Source organism: Molothrus ater, chromosome 2 (genome assembly GCF_012460135.2).
Source record: "Molothrus ater isolate BHLD 08-10-18 breed brown headed cowbird chromosome 2, BPBGC_Mater_1.1, whole genome shotgun sequence".
Classification (NCBI taxonomy): Eukaryota; Metazoa; Chordata; class Aves; order Passeriformes; family Icteridae; genus Molothrus; species Molothrus ater.
Genome location: NC_050479.2, coordinates 6,053,931 through 6,071,138, shown reverse-complemented (window position 1 = coordinate 6,071,138; position 17,208 = coordinate 6,053,931). Strand labels below are relative to the sequence as shown.

Sequence of the window (17,208 nt, the reverse complement as noted above, 5' to 3'; positions counted from 1 at the left end):
AACCCCAACTTTGTAATCAGGTTGTATCTTCTTGATGCTGTTGGAACTTGTTAAATACTATTGTTGTCAGCCAGACACACCTGCAGAGAGGACCTGTACCAGTGCAGTGGGGACTTTAATTTGTGTAACAACTATTTGGAGGTTTAGAAGCACACAGCTAATGAGGAGTCACTGGCCATCCAGAGCAAATATGTACTGTGGAGTGCAGGTAACTGGCTTTCTGCTGCTCATACCCTCTCTCATATGTGTAATTCCACCAGATTTGTGAACTCCAAACACTACATTATCTGCAAAAGACAGTCTTCCAAGGTGGAGGGTCCAATTACCTCACAATAACATCCAAAATGCTTCCAGTGGACAGAACCCCATCTTAACGTTGACCTGGAATTAGGGTAGAAACACAGCAGGGCTCCCCTCTCAGAAGAGCATCTGGTATTTTGAAAACCAGCAAATTACAGATTCCCCCAACAGCTACTGAGTTATTAAATGGAGGCTCAGTTTATCCTAGTTCTGCCTGCTCTCTGTAGGCACAGGCTCTATAGCCAGCAACAGGAAAACTGAATTTCCTTGTGCTCAGGAGCCAAGTTGTGCTTCATTTACATTAGAAATACATTCATTTTTGAAGCTTTATTAATACACAGCTGATGAGGGCTCAGCACTGCCAAGGTGACATGCTGGTCATTGCATTGGGAAGAGAACTCCAAGGACAAGATGCTCCACTTGCACTTCCTTGCATGGAGCCTCCCAGATCGCCTGTGTTTTACCAACACACAGAGACCATATGTCCTGCCAAATAATTTTAGGCTAACCACACACCAAAGAAATCAATTCAGGAAGCTGGATGGTATTTCTTTTCTGCTCACACAGAGTGACAGACCATCACAGTCCATAAATTTGCTGGTACTTCATCTCAGATGCTTGCTAGCGAAGCGTTCGCTGGTGCAGGGAGCCAGGAACTTGACTCAGATTTTAATTCAGTGCTTATGGCTCTGCAAAACTCCTCCAGCACCCACCAGCTTTGTGCAATGGCTGCAATACCAAAAAGGCAAGCAGGACTGTGCTGTAGAGAGAACCAGCATCTGCATTTAAATTCTGCAGGCACTTCCCCAGCCTTTCAGCTTTTGTTCAGTGCCCTCCATGCATTCCTGGTAGTTACAACTCTCCTTTGGCTGGTCATCAGGAATTAACTGAGCCACAGAAACTCACTGAGAGCCCAAAGGCTGAAATAAACAGCAAGCCAACAGCACCATGGTCGGCACCATGGTCGTCCTGGTGCACCTGTTTTGAGGCTGATCTCTAAGGTCACCACCTTCAAGGCTTTGCTCCACCTTCTCCATGGAGCACACATGGATTGCAAGTGAATTGCTTCACCTTCTCAGAGAGGAAGATAGGGGCTGCTTCTTATCTGAAAGGAGCACTTGAAAGCAAATTAAAAATACCAATATCCTTCCCAGGGTCGTTGGATCTGACAGTCAGATCAGTGTTGCCCTGTGCTGGAATTCACAGCACATGAGGCTCCAAGAGTGGAGCAGGGTTGGAACATGAGTCTCTCCCAGTATAAAATTTCAGAGTGTGCAGCTAAAGGAGGTTTCCATAAGTCACCTAACCCAGCTGTCCCCAACCTTTGCCAGCAAAGCTCCTCCATCACCTTTTCCTTCTCTTCATCATGACTGCTAATTTCTTGCCCCTCACCCCCTCCTAGCTTTATTTTCTTTTTTTGCACAGCAACATAAGGGATGAGCAGGGAAAGCCAGAGCTCACATTCTTTGGATCTCCCCTGCCTCTTGCCATATCTCATAAGGGCTCATTTCCCACCAGAGACAAGGCACCCAGAAACACCAAACCCCAACTCTTCTCCAGCATCTGCCAGGATCTTTTCTTTTCGAGTCGCTTCCGGCAACATCAGTTTTACAACTCCTGCCTGGCAACAGAAACTTCTTCCAAAGTTCTGTAGCTCTCCATTCTGCATCTTAAATCCCTAAGCTGTCCTCTCTACAGCAGGCACAGACAGCAGTTCACTTCCTTCTGCTCCTGCAGCAGGCTTTCAGGTGTTCTCTATGTAGAACCATCTTGATTCTTTAAACCTTCCCTTTATCAATGTTTTCTAGACATCTCTGTGATTTTTTTTTTCCCCACTCAGTTTTTCTTACAGCTTGGTCCACAGGAAAAGGTGCCTTCAGCTGCATGCCACAGTCCAGCTTATGCCAAGGAGAACCATTTTGCAAGTGTGTGGGTGCACCCTCATAAGGGGTGCTTGGTTTTTTTCTTTTGGAGTCAGAGAGGAAGGAAGGGTTTGGGGCTTTTGGGCATCTTGACCCACATTCAAGTTTCAAACTGCTAAGTGGAAACACTATGTTTTTGGTTATTATCAAAACAGGTATTTGGTAGGAATACAAGACAGTCTAGAGCTTTTTTCCCCTTTAGAAGTTTTGCCAACCTAGCTGTGTTAATAAACAGAGTTTAAAAAAAGCCTCCAGAGTAAATACAGAGGCACAAATGAATGCAGGCAATGGTATCACCAAAAATTGAGGCTGTTGTGATTAATTTTATTCAAAGAGAGGGTTCAAGAGTACCAGCAGAGTCCTACATTCCAGACTAACTGGCAATCCCACTAAAAATGATGGTGCCAACCTTTTTATTCCAGTGTTGGTATTCCTACTGCACTGGGGAAGAGCAAGGAGCCAACCAGAGACAGGAGGGAGCCAGTTTTATCTGCTCAGTGACAAAATCCTCCTGCCCAGGAGAGCTCCACCACTCCACACACTGCATCAGGCAGAAACCTCAAAAGAGAGGAACATGGCTCTGTCTCCTCTTTAGGGATCCAGGACAGTTAATGCTGGCCAACAAGAAAGGACAGGCCTGTGAGAGGAATGGGAGGAATGGGAAAAAAAAGGAGAAAAACTGTAAGTTGATTATTTTAGGTCAGCCAGTAAAACCAAGGCATCTGTGCAATGCTGCAAGGTTCACATTTAGAACTGAATTCAGGAGGTTCAGAAGGCAGCTTACAAACACCACAAACACAGTATGCCTCAGACCCTTCTAAATGCTTTTTGGCCTGAACCCATCTCATTAAAAGCCAGCAATTTTTTTTTTTTACCAAGCCCACCCCTCCCACATACCTCCCTGCCACAGGGCAGCAATACCACAGACATTTCTCTCCAAATTAAATCCACTTCTTCTTGAATGAAGAGGGTCAGGAGGATGAGGGCACTACACTTTACAAAAGGGCATTAAAAAATAATTATGCTAAACCATGTATCAGCACAAATTAAAGAGAGACAGTAAAATGCCTGCTTTCAGCTTGCTTAAACATTCAATTAAAAAAGCCATCTAGGCAAAATTTTATTAAAATAAATCAACAGAGGAAACGCCTGTTAAACCAATGTGAAACCACATTCTTTTGGATGTTCTGTCACTGAGAAGTAAATCTCCACTGCCATTATGAACTCAATCATGTTCTCAAAGGATGTGCCTTCCTTCACAGCAGCAATGGTGTGAAGAGCAACCAGGGCTAGTTTCACATGCAATGCCAAGTAATGCAGTAAAGCTTCTGCTGGCTTCCCTTGTAGAAAACCACATCCTCCTCCTCTCTCAGGCCCAGCAAGCCAAGTTACCCACAGATAACCCTTCCCAGCAGTTCATAGCTTCCTCTGGGAGACATAAGGACAGGTTTAGAATTGGAAGAGTTAGTATAGATGGATGTAATGTACAGCCTTTGCACCCTTCACTGCCTTGAAGGAAAAGCAAAAGTTCAACCTCCAGACCAGATCTACCAAAAAACATTGAGATCACTGCAGAAACAGAAAATGTTTAACATTTAGGAGATTAAAAAATTGTGAAATACAAGCAGTGCAAGACAAAAGAAAGGTAAGAAAGGATTATACCACTTGTTTTTGCTGTAGAGAAAGGAAAATGCTCATTACCTGAATGAAGTAAGGCTCATAATGGGTTGCATACAGCAGTCCTGTTATCTCAAAGATGAACAGTGTCTACCTGGTTTTTACTGTGAAGTATAACTGAGGTGATGCTGTGAGTGCCCCTGGACTCACCACCACCACTTGGGTCAGCTCTTGCTCTCCAGCATGATAATGCTTCTGAAAAGCCAACACACCACTCCAGCAGTGCACTGGAACACACCAGAAAAAAACTATAGCACACAGACAGAAATGAAACTTCTCCTTATTGGAAAGTTGTTGGCAAAAGCTTCAAAGTTAAAAAAACAACCAGAAGCACCATCAAGAGGGTTTTGGTATAGGCAGAGCTGGACCCAGGAGAGCCTGCCAGCAGCAGCACACATCTAACACCATAAGCATACATTTTTAATGGACATGTCTTCATTCTTAGACTCTATGCTCCAAAAACCTTCACCATAAGTTATGGTCCTCAATTCACAGCCCCAGCTGCAGCAGACAAGCTGAAGCAATGCCATTTTTAACCAGTTTTTAAAGGTGAGGCTGAATGCCTTTTCTGGGGCTGGGCAGGACCCAGGCAGCAAGCAAGCACGTCTGTAGCAGGTCAGAACCAAGGTCCACCCCACCTCATGACCCATCCCTGGCAGCAGACAGCCCCTGATGGCCAGGGAAGAGCAGAGGACCAGGGCAAGCACACTGTGACCCTGCTGCTGCTGCCCAGCATCCAGTGATCTGCAGCCAAGGCACTTCCCTGCTGCTGCCCTCTAAGCTCAGCCTAAGGCACCACTGCTGTTAGGCAGTGAGTGCAAACTCAGCCTTTGCAGAGCAGGCAGAGGGCTCACTGAGTGCTTTCTAATGAATATTTGGGCAGGAAAGCTTGAAAGGAATCAGCAGTGTTTGGCAGCAATAGGTCTTGTACAGAAGACGCTGGGGAAAAATGCAGTTGGAGTGTTAGGCCAGCCAGTTCAGCTTCTGCTGACAGAAACAACTCAACTTGAGACAATAAAAACCCAACTGAGTGTTAAAGTACATCCTATTTCAGATTAAGCCATCTCAATTCCTGAAAGATTATAGAAACAACATCCTTGCTACAGTGCTAGCTAAATATGATATACATCTGTTTGCAAGTAGTTGTCCTCTCCACAAGCAAGAGCAATACCACAGGCAAATTCAGCGTGAAAACCATTTACAAGTTTCAGAAGAGTTAGTTGTGAGCAGAGACTGCAAAAAGGCATGACCCTGTCCCCTTGCCATGGGGTGGCCAAGATAAAAACCTCAAAACACAAAAGCCACCTCAAGCCCATGATCCCAGGGATGATATCTCACTGAAAACTGAGATCAATAACAATCTGTAATCTGGCCCAAAATCCCATTGCTACTTATACATTTAGGCAAATGTACTTTACAAAGAAAGCAAGTTAAAAAAAGCCAAACAAACTCAAATAGAGAGGAGACTCCTGTGCTCCCTAGAAAGAGAGGGGCTCCAACCCTCTGTAGTATGAGTAGGCACAGGAAGCTGTCTGAGGAAACAGAGGCACCACCTCTGCTGTGACCATCAGAAAGAAAAAACACTGCTCAGGGGGTGATTTGGGTCACAGCCTCCTCACTGACCTCAGGAAATGAAAACCTTTCTTTCCCTTTCGCTTCAGGCCTCTTATAATTCAAACCTGACTAGCTACATAGTTAATAACCCAAGGGCCATCAGCATCAGAGGGACGCAAGACAGAAAATTCAGCTCAGACACACTGGTAAGGAGATCAAGGCTTCAGAAAGGTATTTGGAGCAAGGAGCCCCTAGAAAAGAAGACACTGTGCAGCATAACCTTGGGCCAATCAATCACAGCTGGGAGATGAGCCCTTGCATTAAAAAGCATTAAAAAGGTGTCAAACCTGGAGCTGCACATCCCTGATCAGATGGGAGAACAACATCCACACTGAAACCTGCTGGAGGGTTACCTGCCTACCAAATAAACTGATTATGGTTGTGTTATTTAGCAGTAAATCAGCTGTTATCAAGACTTGGGTCCACAAGCAGTCTGGCCCATACCACTACCAGGACCATGAGAGCTGACCTAGCAAGAGAAGACTGAAAACTGCCAACACTAAGGCATGATATGAATTATGCCAAGAGGAAAGACAGGCTTCTTTTGAACCAGCACTGTAAATCACACATTTCCTCCATCGTGTTCCCCTGAAAAGACCAAATCTGCATCTGAAGTACCGACAACTTTGAATCTCCAGGGGGGGAAAAAAGCGTTCTTTGTGCAGAGTCAAGCTTCAGGGAATCTTGCAGCAGTAATTACAGACACTGCCTCCCCAAGCCATCTGGTGTGGCATTTATAACTCCTGGAAGGGCAGCAGGCAGAGCTGGTGGAGGAGAAGAGGAGACACAAGTATCTCAGCAGCCACAGCCAGGCTGCACAGCAAAGCTGTGACACTGGGCTGACCCAACAGGGACTGATGTCCTGGTGTGAAAAACGCCAATCACTTGTTTTTAAAGTTTTAAAAGTTTAATGATAATAAAATGGTTATAAAAATAGCAATCTAATTAGAGTAATAATAATTTGGACAATTTGGATTAGGACAATATGTGACAACAGAAACAAAGAGTTATGGACGTCTGGGTACCTTTTTCTGGGCAAAATAAGCCCGAAAAAGGACACACGTTAACAGAGGATTGACCCTTAAAAGCAATAACCTGTTGCATATTCATGATGCATAAATTCCATTCAAACAAAGGATTCTGTCTGGTCACTGTCAACTTTTTCCTCTGAATCCTAATCCATGAAGCCATGGCGTCATCATGGCTGAGCGAGGCAGGAAGAAGTTCATTTCTTCTGATAATGGGGCAAAAAGTTCTTTTTCTCTGAGGGATTTAGGTGTCCTGTGGCTGCTATCTTGGTGAGAGCCCTTCCTTTAAAAAAAAAAGTATCTTACATAGCATAGTTTCTATTTTAACCTTATGTTATAACCTAAAACTATATTTAACACACTACTTAAGAAAATTAATACAGCATAACTTTCTAACACAACACACATAATATTCATTTTCATATTTGCGAAAAGCCAGTCATAAAATAGGCGTTTTCCACACTGGTTATCCAGACCTCCTTCAGCTGGCAGACACAGCTGGTGTTCAGGCAGCAGAGGAACAGTGGGATCTGCACCCTTTTCAGATCAAAGGAAATCAGGAGACCACCCTCAAGTCACACTAAGCAAGCCCAGCCTGGCAAGGCCCCAGTGGGAAGTTCTGGCCAGAATCTCATCCCACAAATGAGGGAACTTGTGCTCTGGAGCCAGTCTGAGCAACCCAGCTCTCACATCCAGATGGACATCCCAGATCACAGCACAGCCAACAGCTCCACACACCTCTCCTCCAAGAAGTGATGCCAGTGACGTGGTCAGAATAATTCAGAATGAGCTAAATCCATCCTTTATCAGGACAGGCACGCTCCACCCTGACCTACACACCTTCATGCTGATGACCACAGCATCTGCAGAGTGTTTCCATCAGCACAGACACAGATACAGATACAGACAGAAGAAGAGGCAGCAGGACAGGCTCACCCACCCTCTGCTCCCACAATCAGGAGTTCCAGCAGCAGGGCAAGCCCCGGGCACGCTGCAAATTCCACTTTCTCACTACAGCTGGAGACAATGCCGATTAATTGTTTTGCCATCCATACAGAATTACTACAATACTCACTTCATAGGGTTGTCACAAGGATTATTTAACATCTCTGAAGAGCTTTGAAGAAGAAATAGTGGCTATTGTTCTCAGTACCATGGAATTGGGAACTATCTCACATGAATTTTGCATGACCGTGCATGTGTGACAGTTGCAGCACCAACAGATTATTTTTCTTCGCCAAAAAAAAAAGCACCTCGCAGTAGCTCATTTACTCTGGGCAACATTTTAGTCAGAAATGCATTTTGTTCTGCTTGTTAATATATCCTAAATAGAGATCAACTTTGACTATTTAATTAATAGATTCAGGTGCTGTTTCTAGTCTCTGTTAATTAAGGGAAACACCGTGTTTTTTACAAAGAACTCCGTTTAGGCTGTCAGGGCTTCTAGCGAGCACACTATAATTACCTAAGCAATGCTAACACACAAGAACAACAAGAGGAGAAGAAAAGGAACTAAAAATGTCACTGAAATCTCATTTCATTTACAGCAAATGAGAAAGTCTGCAGGGAGAAGAGCTGCTACACACAGAGTCCAATGTCATACTCCTTACCCCTGACCATTAAGCAGCTCTTAGCATTGATACAGAACATTGTAGCAGTTTAAATTTTTTTCCCCCCCCTGAATACACAGGAGCTGTTGGATTCTAAACATTCTGCAATACGCTTGGATCCACCTCATTGGTATGGAAAACTTTTACCATTTCAGTCCAAACGTATAAGGAATCTATACGCCTTTTCTTTCTCATAAAACACAGGGAAATCAACATCTACTTCAAGGATAAGCTCTTTTATTTCCTTCCTGAGCAGTCTGAAACTCCAGCAGTTATCACACAATTAGGCAACAAGGTTGCAACCCAGGGCATAGCCCATTTTGGCAGAGAAAACTACAGATTTCCACTACACCAAGCTTCAAATGATCTTTCAACTCTCTGGGGCACAAACCACATCTTTTGGTTTGGAAAGCAAACACCTAATTATTGATACTACTGCAAGGGAAATGACAGTATTAAGACTAGTCAGCACACCAGCTTTCATTCCCCATCCAAGAGGGAACAGAAAGCTTGTTCTCTTTGTTTCATGCTGGCTCTCTACAGAGGAACTGACACCTATGGGTGCATTGAAAATGCAGCATTGCAGAAGAAAGCCTCACAGAGCCTAGGTCCCAAGTTCCCCAATTCCCAAGGGAGGAACAAGCCCAAAATTATGCATGCTTGCTCTCCCTAAAGTTACATACCTCAGAATAGCCACAAGGGCTGGGGGGAAAGAAAAAAAAAATTAAAAAAAAGCAACAGGAGCAACTGAGCTGTTTTACCAACAGCAAGGAGATGTACTACCAATTCCTGCTTTCCCTGGGGTTGTCTCATAAAGATCAACAACTTTGGAAAGTTCAACGTGCAAGACAACACTGATCCCTTCACAAAACAAGCACAAAACAGACAGCAGAAAGGTCACTCTGATTGTCCCCTCTGCCCATCAGTATCCTCAGGTACCCTGAGCTGTGAATTATTTCAATACCTTCCAGGGAAAAGGCCAGGAAAGCTTCATCATAATTGCCACCCAGCAGTTCTTTGGTCAATGCACTGAACTCCTAAAACTATTTGGATTTTACTTGAGTTTACCTACCAAAAAGAGCCCATAGGCTCTCAGTTCTTTCTTATAACACTGAATACTCATTGGGACAAGAACAAAACCCAAGTCTCCTGCTTCCCAAGACAAATGTCCCATCCAGTACAGTTATGCTGGTCAGAGAGCTGCAAATACAATGCACAGCAGAAGGCAGAGCTGCTGCAAAGGACTGGATCCAAAGGCAGCACTTGTAGATTGGTCTTTACAAAAAAGACAAATATTTTTTCATCTTTGCTATGACTTGTGTGTCACACATCTAAGTGTTCATCTTCTCATCCCTGTCATGTCTTACATACTCCTATATGTGTCCAGACTCACGGGCACAAGGAAATGTTACAGATAAATCATAAATATAAACTGACTTTGGAGGCATTGAAAAAAAATACATAAGCAAGGATTCACTTCCTTTTTAACCATTTGAAATTTGGACCTCTGCAATTAATAAAGCAAGGTTGGTACACCAGCAAATTAAACACTTCCTAGATTATCTTGACTTTTCCCACAGGTGCCTGTCCTAGTGATAATCAGTCCCTAACTTAGGTGCTGACTCACGCCTGGAGTCCTACCAGGATCCTGCATCAGATGGCAAACTGATTTTCATGCAACACATTTAAGAGTATCTTCATCAAGCATGCAGCACAGGCCTGGGGATTAGTGCTCCTTTTTCTTATTTGATCTTGGTTAATATTATGGGTAGAGAAGAAACTTGGATAACGCCTTGAAATATCTCTCTATTCCCTTCCTTTTCATTTTGGTAATAAAAAAATGTTATCAATTACTTGCTAACAGCTACCCACAAGCAAAAGATCGCTGGCCCTAATGTGGAATGCAAGTCTAGACAGAGAGTAGTTATTCCTGATGTCTCTGCACCAGAAGGTAGAACAGTCTGAGAAACAATCAAGCCCTAGGTTCTCTTTGGGTTTTGTCATTTCTTTTGTTCTTTACCTCCCAGCACTCTGGGTACCAATTGCCAAGCAACCTGGTCTTTGTTCAGGCACCAACTATAACCAGGCTACACATGCACTAACCAACCATGAACACTAAAAAACCCAGTGAAAGAACAGGACATTTTTAACCACTGCAGATGATAATTAAGTTTCTTCATCAGTACCCTGGCCATTCTTATTAAGAATTATGTTCTCATAAGCCAAAGCAGCAAGACTAGATGCCACCTTTTTTTTTTTAATTTGCAATGTAGAAGCAGAGTCCCAAAATTTATGGCTATCATAAATTTAGAACAGGTGAACTCATTACAGTTAACAGCAATACTTTATTCACTGGTTCCCACAAAATGTAAGCCTGAAATCCAATTATTCTGCAACAGTTTTGTAAGTAAACAAAACACCATTTAGGATTTGAAAACAATGCATCTTTCTGCTAACAGAGGCAGAAAGGGAAAAAAAAAAAAAAAAAGGAAGCCAGCACAAGACTATGCAATAATTTCAGTTTGTAAGAAGATTAACACCAAGCAGAAAGCTCTAGCTCTGGCTGGGAAAAGAACATATACTTTGTGCTAGCAGAGTTCCCTGTAATTGTAAGTGGAATTTTGTCCGGTTTGTTAACGCACCTCTTCAGAGACAAAAGAAACCACAAGGGGAAGAGGAAATATTCTTTTTTTCTGTCTAACATTACCTCAACTAAAGCCCACTCTGATTTCAGCCCTTGTCAGGCACAACTTGAGCACTCTCAGCAGAGCATTGTTAAACTGCACTACAAAGTTTTGATAAGTGGTCCTGCCATTTTTATCATGCTCAGCGGGGACAATCTGGTCAGGTGTTTTTCCTGCGCTTGTTGAATTCCAGCTATATTTGGAGACCAACTGTTCTCTGTCCTGCTTTCTCCAATTAACTGTGTGTATAAGGGTGGAGAGGTGAAGGTGGGAATCAGGCAAGAAAGAGATAATGAGACTTTCTTAAGAGTACATAAAGCTGCTCTTAGAAAAGGCTGAAAACCACACTGAAAGTAATGAGCAAAATCTTGGTCATGAAGGCTCAGTAACAATAGATGTGATAGGGAAAGAAGGCTGGAGTACACAGAAGGGAACCAAAAGCCAAGGGCTCCTGTGAAAGTTACAGGAAATAGTAGAACATTTACATTTAAAATCCAAGGGTCAGAACTGTTTGCAGCACAAGGAGTCCTGTAACAGCCCAGTGCTCAACTACAACTCCATTTAACTGCTCCATCTCCTACACAGCTGCAGTCTTGCAAGAAAATTAATGGAAACCGTACTAGTTCTGCTGCTTGTAGAATCAAACTTGAAAAAAAAACACCACATATATCTCAGATTATGCTGAACTTCACCTAAATGACCTGTGGGTCGAGCAGAGTCTCAAGTGAAGAGCGTCATCACAAGAGAAACAGTGCCAAGTCAAGAGGAGAGCTTTACCACTCTGCTCCCAAACACGCTTGGCACATCAGCAATTCACTGACAGCAAACATGCCATCTTGGACTCCAGCGTGTTTCCCTCAGAGCAGGACAGGGGGAAAGGCCATGAAGTTTATTTTGGCCTTGAAATTAATGAGTAAGATACCACGATGAGCTAATGAGATTATATTATGCTGCTTTGAATAAGCAGCAAGATTCTTGGAAACTCTGACACTTTCCTTTCTCATACCACACAGGCTCTCTGCCTAATCAATGAGGAAATATGAAGACTAAAAGAGGAAAAAATATTGGAGGGGAAGAACATACAAGTGTGGCATTAAACAGGTAACCATCTCAACACAATACAATGTTGAAAGCTCTAAGTATACAGTGTATAAAAGTACTAAGTATACAGTGTATAAAAGCTCTAAGGGGATAATCAGCGTGCTTATTTATTTAGATGCCTACACCTTAGACTAACACCTTAATTTATCTATCAGCATGCTCTGAACAGAATCCAGGCTCAACAGCATCCCATTTGGTTGCCTCTCTCAGATCAATAGGGTTTGCTCTTCTCCATTTTGCACTCGCAAGCCGTGCATCCAGGCACAGCCCGGCTCTTCCGAAACGGGCTTTCCTTCTTTCTTTCTTTTTGTTTTAAACCGCTCCCCCACTTTTTGCTCGCTCCATCCATCCATCCATCCATCCATCCATCCATCCATCCATCCATCCATCCATCCATCCATCCATCCATCCATCCATCCCTCGCACTCGGCGGGGACCCCAGCCGCCCTGCTCCCGGCATCGAGCGGCCAGCCTGCGCCTCCCGGGACGGCGTCCATCTCACCCGGGATGGGCAGGATGCGTTCCAGCCGGGACCATTGTGCCCTTCCCCGCACCGCCCCGGGTACCGCCCGCCGGCGCACAAAGCGCTGCCCCCGCCGGCGGCACCGGCACCGCCGGACCGAGCCGGGCTGGGCCCGCCGCGGCTCCTCCCGAGCCGCCGCAGCGGGGGCGGCGCGCCGGGGCCTTTCCGAAGGGGCTCCCGGCCGAGCCCCCGGCGTGCGGCAGCGCCGGGCGGGGATGCTGCCCCAGGCTCCGCCGCCCGCCTCCCCCCCGCATCCCGGTACCCGCGCCTCGCCGGCGGAGCGGCACCAACCTGCAGTCCCCGCCGCCGCCGCCGCCGCCTCCTCCTCCTCCTCCTCCTCTTCCTCGGGAAGAGCCGGAGCTGCCTCTGCCCGCTTCAGCCTCCAACCCCCGGCGGCGGCGGGCTGGCTCGGCGCCGCTGCCCTCGGGAGGCGGGGAAGGGGCGAGCGGGGCGGGCGGCTGCGGGAGCGTCGCTCATTGAGTGCGGCAGCCCCGGCTGTCGCTGCTGCCGCCGCCGCTCCCCGCAGCCGCTACTTCCTGTGCGGCGATGGTTCAGTTCCTCCCGGGCCGCTGGGGGCAGGAGAGCCGGGGGGCGGAGGAGGAGGAGGAGGAGGAGGAGAGGGGGAAGGTCGGGTCAGATAGCGGGGGCGGCAGCGGCCGCCGCCGCCGCCGCTCCTCCCGCCCAGCGCGGCTCCGCCCCGCAGCGCCCGGCCGGGGCTCCGCGCTGCCCGCGCCGCTGCGGGACGCGATGCGGCGGAGCCGCCCCCGCTGCGCCCGCACCGCGCCCATCGCCCGCTGCGCCCTGGGGAAACCACCCCGCGCTCCGCTCTGCCGGGGGTGGCCGTGGGGAGATCGCCCAGCGCCGGGGGCGGGAGAGCGGCTCCCCCGCAGCCCCACCGCCCGCCCCGTGCCGCTCACCGGAGACATGGCTCTGGCTCCCGCCGCTGCCCCCGTGCGCGCCCGCCCGCCCGGCAGCGCATCCCGCGGCACGCACGGAGGGAGGGAGGGAGGGATGCGGACAGGGAGGGAGGTGCCCGAGGGCCCGGCCCCGCCGCAGCCGCCCCGCGGGGCTGGGAGGGAGCGGGCGGCGCCCGGCTGCGGTGGGCGAAGCTCCGGGAGCGGGGTCTGTGTGTGGGGAAAGGCGGGCATGGAGCCGTGGGGGATCGATGGCGGAAAGTGCCAGTGAGGCAGGGAACGGGCACGTAGCGGTGTTGATAAATGGCACGGTCCCGGGGCGGATGGAGGGATGGGGGCTCGGCTGCAGATGCTCCACGCGGTGTAAATGCGTGCCCTGCGTGGCGGAATCGCTCCATGGAAGGAGCAGGATCTCACCTGGGCTATTTGATTGGTGCAAATGTGACACCAACAGACTGACGGTGTCTCTTTGTTCCTGCACATAAATATAAAGGAGCAGGTCGGAACACATCAAAGGCTGTGCAAGTTCGTTCTGTTTTGCAGAGTAAGTGTTAAAAGATGATGGTTTTGTTTGGACTCATACTCGTTCTCCTCAGGGTGTGACGGGATTACGTGTAGGGTCTGTCCTGGCCAGAGAAATTCAGCATGAAGAGGTTTTTATGGGCAATAATGAGTTGAGATAGGGAGGTCTTCCTCTGCTTTCTTGGATGCAGCATGGCAAGTGTCAAAGCTTAGAAGCCAAAGCCTTTCCTTAAAAACAAAGGGGGGAAAAAGAAGAAAAGAAAAAAAAAAAGGAAGTAACGAAAAAAGAAAGTTGAATTGGAGCAACATTTTAAAATACCAGTTCCTAGTGCTACCCTTCAAACACCTTACTGATTCCACTAAATAATTAGGTATAATCTCCAAGATGGTGAGTGCTTGCAGCTCTTAACAGTTTTTCTTCAACATCACATGTGTTCATTACCTCTGAAAGATACTTCCAGAATACAAATTTCGAGGAGATTAACATTTGGCAGTAATATGGAAAGAGAGGGTCATAGTGTTCTCTGAATCTTCACAATAAAGCAAATGTTACCCTCAGCAGCTATGGCAGGCCTATTAAAAAAAAAAGTGGATCTAACTGTGATTTAGGTTCCAAATGTTCTCCCTCTTTTGCCTGTGATATATGACATTCAGAACATCATAACTCGACCTACTTTAGAAATGTACACACAAGGAATACCTAAATATTTATGTTCTGTGTTTACTTGAAGTGCCATTAAATCCCTTTATTGCTGTGCCCTTACTGCCGTCCCAGAAACTCTCAACTGGTTTCCAGCTGTAGTAGGGGGCAGAGATTTCTGCCCTTAGGTCAGGTGGGTGTGTTGCTTTTCCTTCCCTCTCTGTCCTGCAGCACAGCCTCATGTCAGGCTGCTCAGCCCACGCTGCCTTGGCCAACCACAGCCCCTTTGGCTGATCTCCTGTGCTGATGTGGCTTTGCAGGAGGCTGCCATGAATTCCAGCAGCCTCCCTGGCTTCCTGGACAACATCACAGGTGTAGTTCAGTCCTCCCATGGAATGGACACAGGACAGAGGCAATTCCTCTCTGAAGTGCTGAGCCTCCTCTTCATTTTCCACACAGATTTTTTCAGCTCATTTTTTTCTGCAACTTTTGTGTTTGGAGAAGCATGCTCATAGAGTAGAGCTTCAATTTTTTTTTCTCTGTGTGAATTTTAGTGTACCTCACAAATCCTTTTCCAGATAAGATGTAGCTCATTCAGAGAAATGATCTCATAGAAGTAGCTCGTGGCAGTTTGACTGCAGAAAGGGAGCATGATGCAATTCTTCAGTCAGAAAAATACTCAGATTGTATCACCAACAGGATGACAGTTAAGCTTGCCTGACCTGTTTCTGGTCTACCCAAATTTTAACTACAGCAAAGTATAAATTCCCTATATTATTACATACTGGCAGTCCTACTTTGCAGTGCTTATTGTGTCCAGTGAGAGTGTTGTGCACATAAAAATCAAATGATCAAAACTAAAACCTGAAATGATGATGCATTCACAGGGTATTTTAACATAAGACAGATAAAGAAAAAAAAAAAAAGAAGGAAATACTTTTAAAGTTTAGAAATAAAAATGGTGAACACAGAAACAGCTTTAACAGCTTTTTAAAAATCCCCAAAGGTAGCACTTACAAAGTTTGCCAAGAAATGAGTTGTTCATATTCCTGCTCTGCTGTGTTCTGACATCTCCTGGCAAATGACATCTTCTCTTTCTCAGCACTTAAGAGAGCTCTCTGAAGTTCTGGCCATTACCTCTGGGGTGAAACTGAGAGCAGCTGTCCTGATATTCATCCATTATCATCTCCAGGATTAAAATAAACTCTTCCACAGAGGAGTTTGCTGTGTGTATGAAGCAAGATTTCAAATAAAGCACTACCAACCTTTTCAATTGAGCAAAATCCCCTTAAGTAGATTTTAACTGCTTTGATGTGTTAAGAGCATGAGTGAAGCAGTTATTTCAGAGAACCCCAACAAGTCTGCAGGGTATTCTGGAAAGAAAGTCTCCTGCACTGATCTTCACCTGTCAGTTTTTCTGAAAGCGTGAATATCATCAGAAGCAGATTTTCTCTCACCTGAAGAGACTCTCTTAGTACCCATTTCACCTGCTAGAGCCCCTGCCTCCCCAGATCTCATTCTGGCTTCTCAAACCGTTGGTTAGAAATCACTGGAGAAGGTTTTCATATTAGTTTTCAGTCCTGAGCTGTGTCTAAGGCATGTTCAACACCCCGGTGCAAAGGCAGCTCCTCGTTATTTCCAGTCAAGGGCAGAGAAGCCCCAGTTCCCATCTGGAGTGAGCAGAACCCAGGCAACCACTTGAATACGGGTACAACAGGTCCTGCACGAGCTGCTGAAGGGTCAAGGAGACTTAAAGCTGACACTGGACTGGGACTCATCTATTCTTAAAAATGATGGGGTGCCCCACAAGCACAGATGCACAGCTTTGGCCACGTGTGTGAAGCACAACAGCAACAACACTCATCTTCTGGTGTTGACACATCCTGTCCTAAGTTTAAGCTCTAATTAATTTGAGGTCTCAAGAAAAAGCAAATGCTGACACAATGCATTAATGTGCATGTGATACAAAAGATGGAGAAAGCCAGAATTCATCTCCTGAAGTGGTTAATGCTTTAAATCCAACCTAACTGAATATCTTGCCAAATGTTCAGCATTGCTTTCCACTCATTGCTGCAAAATTCCCTGTTTTGCTGTGTTCCTGGCAGGCTTGTGCTGTTGTTAATCACAAATGAGCAGAAACCTGTATATGAGCACAGCTTTCTACCAGTTACCTGAAAACTCACTGCTGTTAGAGCTGAAATTTCTTAACGCATAAAACATTTTTTTTTCCCCCTTTTTGGAAAAGTGTAGTCAGCTTTCATTTGGCCACTTTTGAGTTACACAAGCATTAAAAAAAGTCCTAAAACTATTTACAAAGACTTCCAGTATGGTAGAAGAAATGACTAGAAATAAAGAAGCTGCAAGCTAAAAATACATATATAGAGGGCATTTCAGAAGGGACTGCTGATTTGGAGTGCCTGTGTACACTTCAAGGGCCCAGCTTTTCAAAAGCTGTTGAGTTTGTATAAACAGTTCCCTTCCAGATGTCTCTGTTATATATATGCTTGGTTTTTTTTCTCTCTCTCTGTCCTCTCAGATTTAGTGTTAGCTCAATTGGGAATGAATTCAGAAAGTCTGATAGAGTTGCTTATGAGACTGGAACACAGGAATTCCTGTTTTAGGAATGCCAGATGATTTTAGCCAGAGGTGACATCTCTAGATTTTCATCTCCAT

At 45.8% G+C, this 17,208-nt stretch overlaps 1 protein-coding gene across 3 annotated transcripts in view; it reads right to left on the bottom strand.

The window, feature by feature from the left end:
• The window catches only part of AGPAT3 (1-acylglycerol-3-phosphate O-acyltransferase 3), an 88,715-nt gene extending 75,265 nt beyond the window's left edge, over positions 1 to 13,450 (bottom strand). The window contains exon 1 of one of the 3 annotated variants that reach the window (XM_036394485.2): positions 13,377 to 13,450. The gene's annotated coding sequence lies outside the window, so the exon portion shown is untranslated. Of the gene's footprint in view, positions 1 to 12,750; positions 13,038 to 13,376 lie in introns of those variants that run through there. The other 2 variants (XM_054518188.1, XM_036394399.2) reach the window with 2 other exon arrangements.
• Between the last annotated feature and the right edge of the window lie 3,758 nt (positions 13,451 to 17,208).